Source organism: Saccostrea cucullata, unplaced genomic scaffold, assembly GCF_032062105.1.
Source record: "Saccostrea cucullata isolate Sc308-1 unplaced genomic scaffold, CSIRO_AGI_Scuc_v1 ctg994, whole genome shotgun sequence".
NCBI classification, from domain to species: domain Eukaryota; kingdom Metazoa; phylum Mollusca; class Bivalvia; order Ostreida; family Ostreidae; genus Saccostrea; species Saccostrea cuccullata.
Genome location: NW_026926968.1, coordinates 181774 through 202286, shown reverse-complemented (window position 1 = coordinate 202286; position 20513 = coordinate 181774). Strand labels below are relative to the sequence as shown.

Sequence of the window (20513 nt, the reverse complement as noted above, 5' to 3'; positions counted from 1 at the left end):
TAGAAATTGTTCATACGTAGAGCATGCTCTTGCGTATTGAATCAACTGAGATATATAAACTCCGTATGTAGGTGATGAAGGTATATTGCTGCATAAGTAAGGGAAGTTGATGATGGAAAAGTTAGAGTCATATCATTTATCATAGAGCTTGGTAAACATTTTGATTTAATCAGCAATTTGAACTACAACTAAACCCTCCTTTGACCGCTTCAATTGACAAAAATTTTGAAATAAAAATTTGTTGTAATGTCTTTCTGTGTATAAACCTCAGCCCCTGCAACAATTGATCTCTAACCCTTTACTTTGAAATAAAGGGAAAACACTGTTCCTTTTTCAATCAAACAAAGTCTCATTAAGTTTATAATTTTTTTCCAAAAATTCTATCATTTACAGATAATTGAATGCGTATATCACTTGTCAGAAACATCTCGATCTTAATTCTTACTTTTTGGTGTTATTATAGAGTGTGTTTGCATGACAGGTTTGCAGTGATCTTGAACAAATTCTTACTCCAAGGTGAGGGTCAGAATAGATTGATTGATTGTATGTTGTTTAACGTCCCTCTCTAGAATTTTTCACTCATATGGAGATGCCACCACTTGCTGGTGGAGAGCTGCAAATTTTGTCCTAACCCTGATACTCGGCACTTTTAAAGATGTCCTTAGAACAGTGAGGGATCTTTATCGTGCCAGCACCCACAGTGGGATTCGAACCTGCGATGTAAGGATCAACTGCTTACTTCGCAGCTCTAGAGCAGACGCTCTAACCACTGCACCACGCAGGCAAGATAAGAATAAAATTTCATGGAAATTCCTTGTCGGGCATATACTTAGATCACCTTATTTTTGCGACACCTTATTTTCGCGAAATAGTCAATTGACTCTTTATTAGCGAGATTTTCACGAATTGTGGTCATTGCTTTAAATAATCTTAAGGAATTCTATTGTACGCGAAATAAATTTTCGGCCTTGTGTTAATTACGCAAAATTATAGGTTTCGCAAATAAAAAGTGTTTGTGGCTGGATTCTCAGTCTGTATTGTTCCATGAAGGATGTGGAGATAACGAAGCAGTATTCAATCTCATTCCATAAAACAATACAAAACAAGAAACATTTTGACGCAAGCTCGGCCCATTTAAATAATTCTTTCATAAAACAATTAGAAACAATTCTTATATTTATCTGTTTTTATATGTATCCCTGTGACATTTAACATTTTTAATGCGACATTCCAGGATTTTCTTGGTAAAATACATGTACATAGCTACATGTACAATGTATTGAACTTACTCATAGCCTTTGTCCCCGCACTCAAATTTGTACAAACACTCTCTACTGATCTTTGTCTGGTTTAATAGTTTCAACTTAACCATTAAAACATTATTTTAAACTTATCTAAGAGAGATAGTTTAACTTTGAATAAAACGTAACAATATTGGGGCTCCTCGCTTGATTTCAAAGTGTTTGATCCCCAAACTCCCTCTGTCCGCCACTACATTTCTTCTCTATCTTGTTTTGGTGTGAGATATGGTGGGAAAAGGCTTGGCATGTTGTAAAACGCGCTTTATCCTTGTCTGTTGGAGAAAAATCTCCTAATATTCTGTCTGATAATAAATTAAGTCAAGTCATATTTTTGAAAATTTTCCGTATAAATATATTGTATATTTATATTTACACGTCATTTTAAATTATATATACAAAAAATCCTATTGAAGTTCAAAGTATCAATGGGTGGATTTCGCCCTATTTTGGATCTTCGGAAGACCTCTACCAAGCTATGTTGAAGTGAATCCAAAATATATTACGAGCAATGGAAAGAGCTAAAATTTGTTATATTAGGTTGAACATTTTAAAAACTGCCATGTTGCCATGTATCAAAATTGAAGCAATGATAAATATCCGAGAAGACATGTACCCGAAGTGGTATTTCTGATTGACACAATAAGCTATTTATTATAGGCGGGACTATGTATTTGGCTTCATTGTTGACATCTCTCTCTATCCCTCTGTCTCTCTCTCCAAAAATTCGAATACGTGTTTAGCATATTATAGTGATGTCAATATGAAATTATTTTTAAAATGTGATGACACGTAAAATTATTCGGCTTAAGTGCTAAATTCTGATCGGCAAAAATTGTCAAAGACATGATTTGGATCGAGGTCATTGTTGAAGTAAACTTATCACATTTTCATCTGTTTTCACGAGTACACTCAAAGGTGGACATCACGTTGCCACAAATATTTAACAGGTTTTTAACAATGGAAGCGAGAAGTTTTTTTAACACGTGTTTTGATAAATTAAGCGTGAGCACACGTTTGTCGGCAATTTTTTTTGTTATATAACATTATTTTGTTCAATATACAGTGATTCAAAGTCTTAAAACAGCCGACAAACATGCTGACTATGTTTGAGACGATGAAATACGTTGACGCCATTGATTATCTATGATATTTAAGTAACTTTCAGACACCATGCCTTCGATATGTGTTTACAAAAGAGCGTTTTAAATTCGCATCTGTACCATGAAATTAAATAAATGATAATCGGTTAATTGATAGATAAATATATTATGAAACTTATAATTTGTGGCATTTTTATGAAAAATCAGCACATTCTTTGTTTGTACATGTATATAACGCGGTCATTGCTTTAGACTATGCCAGGGACTTGGTTCTCCGCACTTCAGTTATGTGGGGTTTGTTTCCATTCATGAGCATTGTTAATGTAACATTCAAATTTTTCATTATTATATAAAATTTTTTAATGGAAATAGTATTTTGTGCAAAAATATTAATTTATCACATAGTCACTTTTCAGGCACACACATACATGAATGTAAAATTTTGTGAAATTCGTAATGGCGCACGACGCATACGATAAAAGTGCCCTTTCTATCATATGTTCATTGCTGAAACAGATAGAAGATACACAAGATCTGTTTATGTATAATTTACTGTTATAACAGATGATTTTGTAGATTTCTTTGATAACGACCTCTTTTTATGATTATTTTTTTGGCATTGTGTTTGATAATGGACTATTGTAGTTTTAAGTTCGTCATTAATGGCTGGATAGCTCAGTTGGTAAGCACCTGAGAATCCTTTGACGGTATGTTTTTTGCACATGCGTTTCCGCATTTTTTGTTGTAGAGTTAAAAGTCCTTTATTGGCACTCAGGCCCATTGAACAGTGAAGGATCTTTAGTGTTCTAACTCGGCCATGATATGTTTTTTTTAAATCAGCAAATTTTTAATCTTTTAAGTGCAAGATGCTTGGTGAAAGAACATTGTTACTAGCTATATTGTCATGGCTGGGGTATGAACCTACAACCTTTAAACCAAATAACAAGCACTCTACTGACTGATCTTTGTCTGGTCAGAATAGAAGTTCAAACTAGCTGTTGACAACATTATTTTAATGAGTCTATAGGTCAAGAGAAGAAAGAATTTTACTTCCCTTAGTAAAAATTAACAGATTTCTGATTTCAAATAATGTGTTTGATCCCAAATTAACGCCCTGTCTTGAAACAGTTTGTTTAAATTACTGGAATAATAGTCATTGTCTGTTCAGAGTTGTCTTGAAACTAGTTCATTGAGTTGACTTATGTTTACATTTATCTAACAATAAATGCATTACCTTTACTTGGCTGAATAAGCAATATAATTGATCACATATTTGTCCAAAGGTTCAATTATCAATATTTCTTTCTGTGTCTAGTCTTCCCCCAGGAAGACCTAAGAATATGTTGGTACACATACAATTCATAAAAGAAATGTAAACATTGTACATTTAGAAAGGAAAATATTAAAATGTCCATGTTTGATTTAATTCTTGCTGGGGTGTCTTATAAATATCGGAGAAGAAATTGAGTTGAATTTCATATTAAATCTGATTGACAATGTATAGCTTCTTTGACCACAGTATACCTATAATGTATTTGGCAATTTTAATGTATTCATTGACCAATTCAAAAAACAGAACTTTAAGAGGATCTTTTCTTATAGCTTTATTTTCATAAGTTTATTGTAGCCAGGAAAGATGAAACTGCATGTGGAAGCATCCTCAGGTAGTTTAGATTGAAGTTTGTTCAAATCATGACTCCCAACTGAGCTATCTGGCCACCGGCAACAACAATGGCTGATAAAAGTTACACATTTATATTTTTGAAGGGTCAAATAGAGCTCCTGGTTAACATTGGCTTTTGGAGTCATAGGTCAAAGGGTTTAAGTATTATTGAAGATAGAACTGGTGTCCTTGGCAAAGGGGAAGGATTTTAGAATTAGCAACATGGATTTGTTCATCAGCTTTTCTTGCCACAGTAAAACTAGGGCGAGGAAATTCAATGGCTTATCAAATTTTACCTACTAGCTATATCCATAATTCTTTACATCTCTATAAAGAATTCCTTGAAAAATATCATACCAGGTTTGTTTATTTAAAGTTCTACATTTTCCAAGATGAATGACAAGGTTATAAAGTCTTTCCCCCTCCCATTTCATTTTTAAGTACTAAATTTTTCAATACTGATGTTGACCAAACTTGTGTTGTACATTAAGGATGCACACTATGGATGATGCTTTTGATGCTTGATCTGACCTCCATTTTCCAGTGCCCTACTTGAACAAACTTGCATGGATGATACATCTAAGATTGTACACATGCAGCTATACTTGCTTTGGATGCTGAATTTGACTTTTTGCAGATGAAAAAACAAGGTAAATTTTTATTTGGAGTGGTTTAGCTTTCTAAAGTGACTATAAGACCCATGCTTACCAGTCTTTGCATTATATTTATTGATGCAGATTTGAATTAGAATATGGATTTGACCCTCATTTTCCAGATCAGTGAACATGTTGGTGCATCTTCAGATGCTGATGAGGGATCAGGTTTAAGTTACTTGAAGCTTCCATTACCAAGAAACAAACGGGTTATCCAAACCAAACTTGCATGGAAGATGCATCAATTTACAAACTGTCTCAAACTTGCTTTATAGATGTTGGATTTGACTTGCATTTTCTGACTGTGTCTTGTTTAGTGGGAGCTTTGTTTCCTACTTTGATATTGCTGAAAGACTTAACATTAATTGAGGTAGAAGCAGAAATCTGTAATCTTTGATTACCTATGTTATTACTTTGAAGTGCTTTCCATTTCATGCAGCTGTATGTTTTGATATGGACAACATATTATAGAAAACAATGCAGCAGCGTTATTTTACCCTCTTGAAAATTACGGAGGGTATATTGCTTTGCTGCTTTCTGTCGGACCATAGGTCGGTCTTTACCATTCCATTTTTTCTTCACAGAAGTTGCACATTGGACTGGACTAAAAAAATATCCATTATTTGCAGTTTCATTTATTTGCTTTGCAAAGGTTGCACATTTTGAATGAAATCTAGGTCAAGTTCTGTTTTTATTTTGGTATGATGGTGCAATTTTTGACAGAGTTTTGCCCCTTGGACTTAAAAATATTCCAATTATTTTGGGAAGGAAGGCATAAGTGTGTTACAAACATCTCTTGTCTATTTTTGTGCCATTTCTATCTATTGTAATTTTCACATTCTTGGACTATTACATCTTAATTTGCAATGTTTATAGGGAATTCATGTCAGACTGACACATAAAATTTATATTAAAATCTTTGGTGCAATAGAGCTTTCCAAGTGTCTTAATTGTCTGCTTATTCAGGCAAATAGACTAACCAATGTTTTCTAGTCTTTTTGCTTTAAAATCGATACATTTAGCTTACTTAATCGTAGGTCAGCCAGTACTGCTTTTGTAACATACTGGGGGAAAAAATCAGACCATTCTATTGACTAAAAGCCTCATCAGAACAGTGCGCCCAGCACAGAGCTTCAACAGATCAATCGGGCTAATGATCTTGTGGGCTGACTCTGTTTGCATAAATACAGAATAAAATGTATATGGCTCCAGATTTACAGTAAGGTGAAGTCGTTCAGTAAGTTACTTAAGCATCAGCATTTTGTAAATCCTACACAATTCTGTGTTCTAATGCAGTGCTGTGTTCTGACATATATTTATATATCTAGTAGCTGGATCAAGTAATGTAAAAAAAATATAATCTACACAGTCATCTCCTTACAAAACTAGCACATTACTTTGTTTTTATTAGCTAAAGTAATCTGACTATGACTTCAGATTTACAAAAAATACAGCATCTTTTTAGTCCCATCCTTACATCCATCGGTGAGCTTTAAATATTGTTAAAATCTTTGAATCCCCAAATTCAACCAAACTTGCTACAAGGTATTCTTGGCTAAAAATGGGGATTTTGTTCAATTGAAGAGTCATGCTATCTGTCAAGGGGAGCTAATTAAGAAATAGTGGAAATTTTGTTTTTTCATTTAAAAATCCTCTCAGGAGCTACTAGACCTAAAATCGTGAGATTTATTTTAAAGATTTGTGACAAATCTCAATTTAAGTTGTTGAAATCTTGCCCTCATTACCCCCACCCCCAATCCAACTTCCTCGAGGAAATGGTTAGGCCACAGTTGGGAATGGGTGGGAATGAATCCAAAAATTCTTTTGAAATCTCCAAAAAATAGCAAGACCATGATAAGAGATTTTTATATGCAAGCATCCATTTTGATCTTGATCTAAACATGGGCATTGAATGACAACATGGACAAGTTGATTGCTCAAAAAGAATATGAATTTTCTTAAACAAAACTAGTGAATGACAGGGACACTAACATGTAGAAAACATATGAGTAATTTACTTAAAGTACTCATATATAGGCACTTGTATATGTAAAGTACATATTTTTTCAAAACATCTGCATTAATGAACAAGAATAATGAAGGTATTTTTAAGATTAATTCCATTTAAATTGTGTCCGACTTCACTGTTTTAATTCCTTATAGAAAAACAATCTTAAAACCATTGACTTTAAACCTGGCTTCACCTTTTGGGATTACCAAATTTGAACTTTGGGTTTAAATTAAACACATTCTTGACACCCTCTATGTATTGGAGGTCTGAGCCTCTTGTTTTTTTTTGCCTCAAGGTATGCATTAACTGTGCTGATTCCATGTCTTCTTTAAGAGTGTTTGCTGGTGCAGAAAAGTGCCATGTTCTTTTGAAGAGTATATAATCTATTTCTGGTCTAAGTGTAATGTTCCTGGTAAGAGTACATCTTGTGTGCACTTTTGTAGAATTGGGAGCATGGTACAGAACCAATCTGTTCACTATAGGGTGCCTTCTGCATAATATAAAACACAAGTTTATTGTGTCGACTTTGTTTAAATTTTTCGTTTGTATTTTTAAAGAATCGGAAACGGGATGGTACCTCAATAAAAAAAAAATATTTTGAATTTTAACTTGATAGTTTAAGAAGCACACTCTGGGTACTTGGATGGCCTCTTCTAACAGATCTGGATATTATTTGTGAAGAAAATGGAAATGTTTAAACAAAATTCAGTTTTGTCTGAGTGATATTTGTTCAGTGACAACTCAAAGAATGTTTATTTTTCGGGACATCTAATGGATCTACAGGCAGCGTTTAAAGTCATATGTAAGTAAAAAGACATTTATTAATTAGACTTACCTATGAGGAAGTGGAATAAGTGAAATGTTTTAATTACAGCTATAAATGTCATCAAAAGGCAAGTGTTTCTTATTTCATTTCTTTTTAGCTGTCTCTGACATTACATGCATGTTAAAAGCTTTAAAAAGTCAGCAACTAAATGTGCCCCTGTGGATACAGATTAGAGGGGGTTCTACATTAATTTTTCTCTTACTTGTCCATAAAGATAAGTGACAGTGAAAGTTACTTTTCCGAACATAATTTTAACTTTTTTGAAATTTTTTTTCCAGGTCACCTGAGTAAACTCGGGTGACCTATTGCTATCTGTTTTCGTCCATTGGGTGTTTTGTGTTAACATTTGAACATTTTCAGCTTCTCGGCAAACATTGAACCAATTTCAATCAATACTGGCATAAAGCATCTGTGGTTGAAGGTGAAAAAAAAATTGTGAATTTCATGATCCCTGCCCCCTTGGGGCCTGAGGGGTGGGGCTAAAACCACCAAATTTGATGCAGTCTTTAAAAATCTTTGTTTTTACTCCTGGACATCAAACAATCAAATTGTTGGCATCATTTTGATAAGCATTGATTCCTCTACCAAAATGGCCATAGGATAAGGGATTCCTGTGCTAGGGCAGGGCTATATATAGATTATATACTGTATACAGGTTTTTTTTTTCGCCCTGTGTTATTTTCCCCCTTTTGAACTTGTGAACAATTTTGCCCCATTTTAAATTCACCCAGCCATAGTTCTGTTTAAGAAATTATGAGGTGTAATTTGAATTCGGCCCGTTTTAAATTCGCCCAATCAAGGAGAGGGCGAAAGGGGCCAAAATAAAACGGGGTCGAAAATTTCCCTGTATACAGTAGTAAAAATGCATTAATACCTTTGAAAATCTTTTCTGCTCCTGCATGGGTATTAAACTAACTACACAGTTCTCATCAAATCTCACCATTTTGTATAAAGTAATGAAAATAAATAACTTGAATATTTTTTCAAGTATAGCCAAAAACCAAAGTGGAAGTCAAGGTCAAAGGGAAGGTCAAGGTCCAAAATAGACTAAGCACTATAGAAATATCACACAGTGTCTCATCCTTTTGATGAATTTCTTGGTGAAGGATGGCAGAGGTTTTGAGGGGATCAGTGGATCGTGGTGCATGGGGGAGTTAGGGAGGGGGTCCAGACGGTTGCTACCTAGGTTTGGTTGACTGAAATGTTCGGACACAGCAGGCTTCTCTCCCTTCTTGGGTTTCTGTTAAAAAAATCAAACATTGAGTCTTATAAATGCTCACTATCAATTTCTTTATCCTGCAACTACTCCTTGCATTAAGCTAACAAAGGTAACCTAATAAACCAAAGCTTTAATTGGTCAGTCCCCTTAAACCTTCAGGCATGTATTCCAACTTCATAAAAGCATTAATTATGATGCCATATATTTGCATATCAGCATATCAGATTTGATTAAAATATCTTGACTGTGTAATCAATTTTCATATGTTGATACACACTGAAGTAAGCTAGTCAACTGCATCAACATTTTTTTACCTTGACTTTTCCTTTGACCTTAACCTCACTTTTTTAGGTGTTAAGCTCAGTTTTAATGATACCATTCAAGATAATGTAGTTAAACTTCAAATGTTGATACAAACTGATGTAAGCTTTTCAACTGCATCAACATGTCTTGACCTTTCCTTTGACCTTCACTACAACTTTCTTAAATTCTTGTTTAGCTCAGCTTTAAAGAAACCATTCAAGTTACTGTAATCAAACTTATTTGCTGATACATGCTGATGTTAGCTTTTCAACTGCATCAGTATTTCACCTTGACCTTTCCTATGACTTTGATCTCACTTTTCTAAAATTACGTCCAGATCAGTTTTGAATAAACAATTCAAGATATTATCAAACTTCATATGCTGATACATACTGCTGAAAGCTGACACTTTTCCTTGACCTTGACGTCACTTTTTTTAAAATTAGTGTTCATTTAAGTTTCAAATAAACCATTGATGATATTTTTATCAAACTTCATATGCCAATGCATACTGATGTAAGCTTTTCAACAACAACATTTTTTTACCTTAGACTTTCCCTTGACCTTGAGCCCTCTTTATTTGAATTAGTGTTTAGCTCAGTTCTTAATTAACATTCAAGATTTTTATCAAACAGAATATGCTGATACATATTAGTGAGAGCTTATTAAGCTGCAGCAACTTTTCACCTTGCATTTTCCTGTGACCTCTTTTTTCTTTAATTTGTATTTTCAAAGATTTTTATGTAAGCTTACACTCATACATAACTTGGTGAGAATTTATCATCTATATCAATTTTTTTAGATTTCAATTTTAAATAAACTGTTCAAGATATTCTCATCAGACTTAGAAAATTTGTGTAAGTGTATCAGACTTCATACACTTATACAAATTTTCCTTTGAATTAAATTAGTAATATGCACTCGGCAGGGCATTCATATGTCCTATGGACATATTTCTATAGTTGCTTTTTAAAGGGGCCTGGACACAGTTTCAACTGATTTTTTAAAACCAATTTTAATGTTTACAGTTCCTACCTAAGTCATCATCTATGATTAGCAAAAATTTGAACATCATTTGTTGATTAACAAACAAGATACAGAACTTAAAGTTCTTCATAATGTAAACAAGGCTCTTGCCTTGTTTTTGTTTACATATAGAAAATATCATATTTATAACAAAATGAAATTCAGCAAATCAATAGTAACTGTCGAATCGTATTTAAAATTAACTTTTATTTGAAATTATCTTCTTTGAACGAACATATATCAGTACCATATAAGCAGAATTTTTTAATGATTTGAGGATTTAATTTTGGCATTATTAGTGAGGGAGCCGTGATCTCTAAAATTGAATATCGCTAAAAATTAATTGTGTTTTATTTGTAATAGCTTCTTTAGTGAGCATTTTTAAATCGCAAAAATTTACATCTTGCTAAAAATAAAATACCTGTTTTTAAGGACAAATCACTAAATTTGTGTCTTGCTAAAATTTCCACTTATACGCGGTATATTAACCTGTGTAAACAAAAACATGACACTAGCGTTGTTTACATAACAAAGGTTTGGAGCTGTAAATTTGTCTTGTATCTGGACAACTGGCGTTCAAATTTTGATGATCATTAGACCCTAGTTAAATATTTGTAAAAAAATAGATTTTGAAATTTTAGCTGAAACTGTGTGCATGCCCCTTTAAAGTCAAATATTCAGGTGTGTAATGTGGCCCATTTGTCTCTTTTTCAAAGACGTTTTTCAGACTTCTATTCTTGGATTAATTATACCCCCGCTCTGAAGGAGAGGGGGGTATACTGTTTTACCCTTATGTGTCTGTCTGTCTGTCTGTCTGTGTAGCTGTGTGTCCGTGTGTCTGTCCGTAACAAATTTTCGTTGCAGTTTTCTCAGCAACTACTCATCGTAGATGCTTGAAATTTTAACACAATCTTCTCTGAAGCATGCCATATGGTGGGATAGTCATTTTTGCTAAAAATCCGATGTCAACTTCCTGTTTGTCTGTGCGTCTGTCCGTTTCATACATAAAAAATTTTGTCGCAATTTTCCCATTAGCTATTCATAGCAGATTTTATTACACTCTTTGTTGAGGCATGCCATATGGTGGGATTAATTTTGATATGAATCTGATGTCAACTTCATATTTTTCTGTGCATCTGCCTGTAATTGAACTTGTGTATATTAACATGATAGTGCTGATTTACATCAGAGCGGGGGTATTACTAGTGAGCATTGGCTCACAGATTTCTTGTTAAGCTAGAATTTAAAGTTGAAATTGGAAAAGGGTTGTATCATTTCACAAACACATTTCTTTTTCCAGCTAGGGTTAATTTCATTCTTAAATGTATTGGTGCATGTATTCATTAAATTGTTATAACAAGCATGTTTAATGGACTGTTCAAGTGATGATCTACCATTAATATGATGTATTCAGTTAGAACTCGGATTTCTTTTAAAGGGTGTGTACTATAATTTTTGGCTCAGAATCTGTGAATGAAGTAAATAAAAAAAAGTTATGCTTTGATGAACAGCACATTAAAAGCCCACTTAAAATAGGTAAACATAGTAACATTTTGTTTTTATCAGTTTTATTTGGCTTAAAACAGTTTTATAAACTGATAACAATTTATGTATATGAAGAAATAGACAAACAACTTTTGTTTTCTGGAGCATGCAGTCATGCAATTTTTATTGACTTTCTGAATCTTGAATGTGTAAATATTATAAAAGAGGTATTAGATCCTGAACATAATTGCTGAAAAATTTGTTTATATGTGTAAATAAGAACTAAGTGGTTATACTGAAATGCTAAGATCAATTATATAACTCTCAGTCTGTGAAATCTATCTTGCATTGTTCCATGGTGTAAATTCAAAAAGAAGCAATATATTATTAACATTAAGTTTACATGGTAATAACTTTTGAAGGTTGGTGCAAAGTGTTTCTTGTCTCACATATGTGTTTTTTGTGTGAAGAACTTTCTTTGGGTATCGTTTCTTTTGATGCCATGACCATAATATTGAAGGTGGATTTACTTTTGGCAAAAAAACTTTAACAAATGCCTATTAATTTTAACAGTTGATGCTAGGGCTTTCATAACTCACATATATTCCTAATGACAAGACTTTCCTGTGTTACCAATACTTTTGACCTTATGATATTGATCTTGTAGTGCATGACTTACTTTTTAAAGATGTTAACCTAGGCTATATTTTCTGAATGGTTGATGCTACGTGTATTCCTTGTGAGTTGTGACATGGCCTTTCTTTGGTTACCAACATGTTTTAACTCTTGACCTTTGAAGCATGACCTATACTTAAAAATAACTTTAAACCTTAATTGGCCTTGAGCTTTTATTTGGGGCTTGAATGTTTCAAAAAGCAAATCTTGATTCATTCTGATAATATTCTTAAGGTAAAAGTTTTAATGGCCAGTTTGTTATTAACATTGAAATTTAAAGAAATGTTTTAGCTGTAGGAAGAAATCAAGAGCAACCTTGTGTAGTTCTTATTAAAAAAATTATGGTCATAAGCTGCAGCATCTTCATCAATTAGTTTCCAGTATTAATAATCAGTTGTGAAACATGTGAAAGTCACACATGGAAAGTGATAAATATGTAGAGTAATAATCCTCATGATGACAAGTTCACCAACACATTTTGTCTATTTGATATACTGGAGGTATGGAACATCAGTTTCTGCTATTTTACCATCCATTTGAATTCTTGCAATTATTGTTTGACTAACGAGGTTCAGAGGGTCTCACTGATTTAAGGTTGAAGGCGGTCACAGGTTGCTAGGAAATACAATGTAGTACTACTTGGTTTTCTTTTTAGCTCTACTGGTCAGGGACGTAGTTACTAAAAATAGTAATTTCTGTGAAATATTTTTAAAATGCTACTCCTCCTACAGTTTTGGTCTGATTTCAAAAAAACTTGGCACGCAAGTAGACTATACACTAAGATACATAATTCTGTATAATAGTTATTGATTTTGATGAGCAGTGTTGCCTTGGTTACAAAAAATAGAAATTTCTGAAATACTTTCAAAATGCTAATCCTTCTACAGATTTGGTCTGATTTCAATGTTACTTGGCACACAAGTAGACTACACTAAGATACATATGTCTATTTATTGGTTTTTGATTTCGATGAACGGTGTTGCCATGGTTTCTAAAAATTAAAATTTCTGTGAAATACCTTCAAAATGCTACTCCTACAGTTTTGGTCTGATTTTATTAGCTCTTCTGAGCCAAAGGCTCAAAGAGCTAATGCTATGGCCATTTGTGCGGTGTGCGGTGTGCGTAAACTTTTTAGAATATGGGCCATAACTCAAGAACCCCTTGGCCAATCAGTACCAAATTTGTCACAGGGTATCCTTGGCCCAAGGGCTACCATTTATACTAAAATAAGGGTTGGGACCCAAGCTTAAACAAGGGGAGATAATCAGGAAAACAAAACCAAAAGTACTGGTTGCTAAAAAATCTTCTTCTCCGGAACTACTAGGCAGATTTTCACTTAACTTGCATAGAAGGACAGGATATGTTGAAGATTAAAATTTGCACGGGGAATTACCCTGGGGCAAAGGGCGTGGTCTCAAGGTCACTTCAAAGTTGACCTAAATTTACAATTAATAAAAATGTGTACATTTTGCTTACTATAAGGACTAGGATCATCAATTCTTGTAAGTTGATGCATCTTACGACTTCACATCATGTTAACTCAAAAGTAGGTCATGGTGACCTACTTTTTAAATTTTGCGGGGATTTGTTTTCAAATTGATTTGAAGGCATATTTTGGACACTTTAAGGCCTATGATCATCAAACTTTGTCAGTTGATGCATCTTGGGTCCTCGAACAATGTCAGCTTAAAAGTAGGTCACCGTGACCTACTTTTTGAACTATATGACTTATCCTTTTAAAAACATTAAATCCCATTATTTCAGACACTGGGAGGTTTAGAATCATCAAATCTTGTACTTTGATGCATCTTAGGACCTTAAAACATATTTATGAAAAAGTAGGTCACTGTGACCTACTTTTTGAATTTTGCCGACATTTGTTTTCAAATTGTTTAAAATGCATATTTTGATTACCTTCAGACCTACAATCATCAAACTTGGTCAGTAGATGCATCTTGGGTCTTTGAAAAATGTCGACCAAAATGTAGGTCTCGATGACCTACTTTCAACATTTTATGGCTATATTCAAGTATCTTAGGTATTTATTGGCTTAGAATCATCAAACTTTGTGAGTCCATGCATATTTGGTTTTCGGAGAGTGACGACCTAAAAGTAGGTCACGGTGACCTACTTTTGACATTTTATGGCTTTATTTAAGTATCTCTGGTACTTATTGACCTAAAATCATCAAACTTTGTGAGTTGATGCATCTTGGGTTTTCGGAGAATGTCGACCAAAAAGTAGGTCACAGTGACCTACTTTTGACATTTTATGGCTATATTTAAGTATCTCAGGCACTTATTGGCTAAGATTCATCAAACTTTGTCAGTTGAGGCATCTTGGATTTTCGGAGAATGACCAAAAAATAGGTCACAGTGACCTACTTTTGAATATCTCAGGTACGTATAAGCTTAGAATCATCAAACTTTGTCAGTTTAGGCACATTGGGTTTTCGGAGAATGTTGACCAAAAAGTAGGTCACTGTGACCTACTTTTGACATTTAATGGCTATATTTAATTATATCTGGTACTTATTGGCTCAGAATTATCAAACTTTGTCAGTTCAGGCATCTTAGGGTTTCATCGAATGTCCAACAAGAAGTAGGTCACGGTGACCTAATTTTTTTTTTTTGACATTTGATAGCTATATCTAATTATCTCTGGTACTAATTGGCTTAGAATTGTCAAACTTTGTCAGATGATGCATCTTGGGTTTTCAGAGAATGTTGACCAAAAAGTAGGTCTCAGGTACTTATTTAATTAGAATCATCAGTCTTTGTCAATTAATGTATCTTGAGTTCTCAGAAAATTTCAATCAAAAGGTAGGTCACTGTGACCTACTTATGGTATTTTATAATTATATTATAATATCTTCAGTCTTAACTGGCTAAATATTATCAAACTTTGTAAGTTGATGCATTTTGGGTCTTACGATTCTAATAGAATTGGAGGCTTCTAATAGAAGTGATAGATTGTACAATTTATCAGAAGAGCGATTCAAGGCCCTTGGGCCTCTTGTATTAAACTTGCCACACAAGTAGACTACACTAAGATACATAATTCTGTGTATCGGTTTTCAATTTTGATGAACGTTGATGCTGTGGTTACTATAAATAGTAATTTCTGTGAAATACTTTTAAAATGCTACTCCTCCTACAGTTTTGGTCTGATTTCAGTATAACTTGGCACACATGTAGACTACATTAAGATACATAATTCTTTTTATCGTTTTCTGATTTCAATGAACAGTGATGCTGTGGTTACTAAAAATAGAAATTTCTGAGAAATAATTTCAAAATGCTATTCCAAATACAGTTTTAGTCTGATTATAATAATATAATGTGGTATGCAGGTAGACTACACTAAGGTACATTATTGTCTTTATTGTTTAGTTTTTTTTATTTATTTTTTTTTATTTTGATGAAATCAATGATGTTACCATGGTAGCTAAAATTGAAAATTCTTAAAAATTTTATTAAAAGCTACTCCTACAGTTGTAGTCTTATTTCAATATTGCCGCAAAAAGTGACTATATGAAAAATCATTCTTTTTTTTTAGCTCACCTGAGCCGAAGGCTCAAGTGAGCTTTTCTGATCACATTTTGTCCGGTGTCCGTCTGTCCGTCTGTCTGTTTGTTTTTAAACTTTTCACATTTTCGATTTTTCTCAAGAACCGCTGGGCCAATTTCAACCAAACTTGCCACAAAGCATCCTTGGGTAAAGGGGATTCAAGTTTGTTCAAAAATGGGGGCCACACCCTTTTCCAAGGGGAGATAATTATGAATTAGAGAAAAATTAATGGCATTTTTAAAAAATCTTCTTCTCAAGAACCACTGGGCCAGGAAAGATATATAACTCATGTGAAATCATCCTCAGGTAGTGTAGATTCAAGTTTGTTCAAATCATGACCCCTGGGGCTATGATGGGGCCAAAATGGCCGACCCAAGTTTTACATAGGAATATATTGGAAAAATCTTTAAAAATCTTCTTCTCAAGAACCACTGGGCCAGGAAAGATGAAACTCATGTGGAATCATCCTCAGGTAGTGTAGAAAGTTTGTTCAAATCATGACCCCTGGGGCTAGGGTGGGGCCAAAATGGCCGACCCAAGTTTTACATAGGAATATAAAGGAAAAATCTTTAAAAATCTTCCTCTCAAGAACCACTGGGCCAGGAGAGATGAAACTCATGTGGAATCATCGTCAGATTGTGTACATTCAAGTTTGTTCAAATCATGACCCCCGGGGCTAGGGTGGAGCCAAAATGGCCGACCCAAGTTTTACATAGAGATTTATAGGGAAACCTTTTAGAATCATCTTTTCAAGTACTTCAAAGCTATGATTAGTGATATTAATATGGAATCAGCTTCAGGTAGTGTAGATTCTAGTTTGTTCAAATCATGAACCCCTAGGGGGGTTCAATGATATCATTTATCCCCCCCCCCCCCAATAAACTTTCAGTTCTGATCTGATATGTGCTTTTTCCTAGCCAATGTGCTCAGGTGAGCGCTGTGGCCCCTGGGCCTCTTGTTTTTTTTTGCTGTTGTAAAGTTTCAAGTTCCAACTGCTAGTTTTCTCTTCCTTTGTTATATTAAGTACAAACCAGTAGAGCTACAGTCTTGACAGAGACTTCTGGTTTGTTTTTAAACAATAGAACATTGTCATTTTTCTGGGAGGAACTAGAAGGGTTGCTGACCAAATGCAATAGGGATGTTTTCAGTTATAATACCACATCAAAAATGGGATGCTCTTCTTTCCACCCATGCTGTACCACTGAAACCTCTGTCAATTCTGACCTCTGTGAATCCATGACCCCCAAAATTAAAAGGATCTTTAAAGATATATAACCTAGGGCAGGTCAGGTCACAGTTACTGGTTAGAAGTAGAAAAAAAAATCTTGCTGTAGCCATAGCTTTGATGTCAAAGCAAAATAGTAGAAGATTAATATTTGTACATGTGTACTATTCATAGAGAATACCTGTGTCTAAACATACATAACAACACTGCATCATGGTTATTTGGGCAAAGTCAGGGTAACTGGAATCTTAGTGTAAAATTCTTGTTCATATCACATGTAGCTTCATAATGAAACTAGAGGCACTGTGAGCACTGAGCTCACTAAATGATATCCCCCGCCTCCTATTTGATTATAATGGCAAACTCAAAATATGTGTCTGATCAAAAAGTAGAATATAGGAGGTCACAATGGCACTATGTATAGTAGAAGGTCACAATGGCACCATGTAATAAAGATTCTGTAAAAGTCTCATTAAATTTCATTTGGTGGTAGAACTCCAAAGCGTAACAAACAGATGAACATATGGACCTACTGATAGTAGGAGAGTCATCCCGATATCTATATACCCTCACACTTTTCAAGGAGGGGGGGTTATAATAAATGTTCTTGGCCTAAATTTATGTCTAGCCTGTACTTCTAGCATTCTTTGACTTCTGAAATCTTCCCCAAGGTCCTTCAATGATATCATTTATCTGAATGCCAGCTAAGTTGATATACATGATATACATGAAACGATATTACATTTTAACTTAGTAATGGTGAACAACATGATATTTGCTTAGGTGTTTATTATTTTTTCACGCTAAAAAAACAAAAGTACATCATACCTAAGTACCTCATGGCAGCAAAAGTTCATTGTGATCGATTTACAGAAAATAAGAAATTAATTCTCTCATCATTCTCATATATGCTAGAGTTTTTTTTGTTTTTTTTCCCCATAGAAATGAACAGAAATTACAAATGTATTATAGGTTTGTATGGAACATACTCCACTTTGTAAAAACTAGGATTATAAACGTGTTTATGAAGATTAAAAAAATATAATTCCAGTCTCATAAAATAAAGTACATAGGAAATAAATAAGCATTATTTTACTAATCTGTGGAGTTGTAATTCAATTCAATTGTAATTCAATTATTAAATGGGAGAGAGTGGGGGACAATCTGTGTTGGTAATCAAAAATTCAAACTTGAAAATATAGAAAAGGTTTACCTCTTCTTCTCTATATTTGTGTTTTAATTAGCTCAATTTCAAAGATATTTTTTCAAACCAAATATGGTGATACATACTGATGAAATATCTCCAATTCATAACAGTTTTTGACCTTGACATATCCTTTGATCTTGTATTCACTTCTCCCAAATTTTTGTGTAGCCAAGCTTCTTAGAAACTATTTAGATATTTTCATCAAACATTAATATGCATAGTTTTGAGAGCTTTTAAACTGTATCAAATTTTTTGGACCTTGACCTTTAATTTGACCTCACTTATCTGAAAATGGTATTAGAGCTTAACATCAAAGAAACTGTTCAACTTACAAGATATTTTAGACATTATACAAATTAATGAGAGTTATTCAACTGCATTAACATTTTTACCTTGACCTGGACTTGGTTCAACTGAAAATGGTAGTAAGCTCAATATCAATGTAACTATTCAAGTTTACTTTAATCAAAAACGTATATCCTGATACAGCGAAACTTGTTTAGTACGAACAGGGATATTGCGAATTTATGGACACAATGAAGTCATCTTGGATTCCCAGCTATATGAATTTAATGAGTTTCTTATACAGTTATTATAACGAATTACTAGGGGTGGGACAATACACAGATCTTGCGATATCATACGTATCTCGATACATTAACACGATACGATACGTATCTCGATATTATGATAAATTATAAAATCATTCAAAAAATGTAGTATTTTATTACATTTTTTTGTCTTGACATTAAATTAACAAATTATTCTATATCAAATCATGTGTGCTTTGAAATTAATACTTGAAGTTCATAAGTTTAATTGACTAAAACTTTACAAAAACAATAATACATGTACATAATACCAAATTTTTATTAACAAGTAAATGTTTACAGATAGTTGTGTAGTTCATCAAAGAACACTGACAAAAAATCATTTTAAAAAAATCACATGTACATAATTATTAATTGCTGAAAGTCTGTAGCCAAGTTGAGATTACAAATAAAAAATCCACAGTTTGTTTCAAATGTTCTGGAAACGATACTTTCTGCGTATAGCATGTACACTTTACATACTGAACTTTTCTTGTCCAATCTTCCTAGGCTGCTTCAAAGTGAAAATGTTTAACCCCTAATCAACGACTTATTAGTTCTAAAGTGTGTTTTCAATATGAACATCATCTCTTCGCTTCGTACAACTACAGGCCGCCATTTTCGAAGGACAGGTATACTGTCATTTTCAATTTTTGGATAGCGGTCGTTCGTGTATCGTTTTGTATCGATATTTTAATGCTTGTATCGTAAATCGTATCTTAGAGGAAAATATTGGTATGTATCGGTGTATTGGTATATCGTCCCACCCCTCTGAATTACGGATATAGCAAAGTAATTTCATAGGTCCCAGTGACTTCGTTATAACCGAGTTTTGCTGTACATAATTGTCTTTTACTAAATTGTGTATTTTTATCAGACTTTATATGCTTATACTTAGAGATGGGAGCTGTTCAAAATTTTATCTTGATCTTTTCTTTGACCTTGACTTCAAACTTGTGTTCATCTTATTTTGGAAGAAACAAACATTTTGATGAGAGCTACAGTGTATGCAGTTACCATTTTGACTTTTCATTTGACAAGTTTAACCCTCTATAAATGAGACTTTTTAAACAAGATTATAAAAGTTTTTCTTTTTATAAGGTATTTGCTCTTAAATAATCTTCTAGCATTGAATAGGGGATGTTAGCTAAGAAAGTAAAGTGGTCCTTGGCAATTTTAAGACTAGGAAATATATTATTGATTTAAGCATTTTTATGAAAGATTGAAAACAACATATAACTGCATTTTCTTAAGGGAAAATTGTTATCTCAATAGAAAATTGCGAAAATAAACCCATCAAGCCACAAGGGAATCTTTACTTTGGTAATCACCATGTTCAAGTTATAAAACATACTGTTTGCACTTATAAAGTTCACCCACATCCTGTAAAATTAAAGTGCAGAGTGAGGAAAAGAAAATCTGTCTTGAATATGTATTGGAAGTGAATTTACACCTGTGTTTTATTACACTCACTCATCAAGTTAAAATGGTCTTGTATTGTTGATCCAGGTAGTTCTTCCTCTTTGTCAGAATGTGGTTTAATTGTCTTTTCTGCAAAGTAAGGTAAACACAGACCAGTTTTTAAAAAAAAAAATTTTTTTAGGGGGGATAGTTTGTAAGTGTTCTTAATTAAACTTTGAGCAGAATGGAGATTAAGGGT

At 33.4% G+C, this 20513-nt stretch overlaps 1 protein-coding gene across 3 annotated transcripts in view; it reads left to right on the top strand.

The window, feature by feature from the left end:
• The window catches only part of LOC134273102 (nuclear hormone receptor HR96-like), a 100792-nt gene that overhangs the window by 11901 nt on the left and 68378 nt on the right, over window positions 1-20513 (top strand). Inside the window, exon 1 of one of the 3 annotated variants that reach the window (XM_062755284.1) lies at window positions 7409-7530. The exons of the other annotated variants lie outside the window; for them this stretch is intronic. The gene's annotated coding sequence lies outside the window, so the exon portion shown is untranslated. Of the gene's footprint in view, window positions 1-7408; window positions 7531-20513 lie in introns of those variants that run through there. 3 annotated transcript variants of the gene reach the window in all.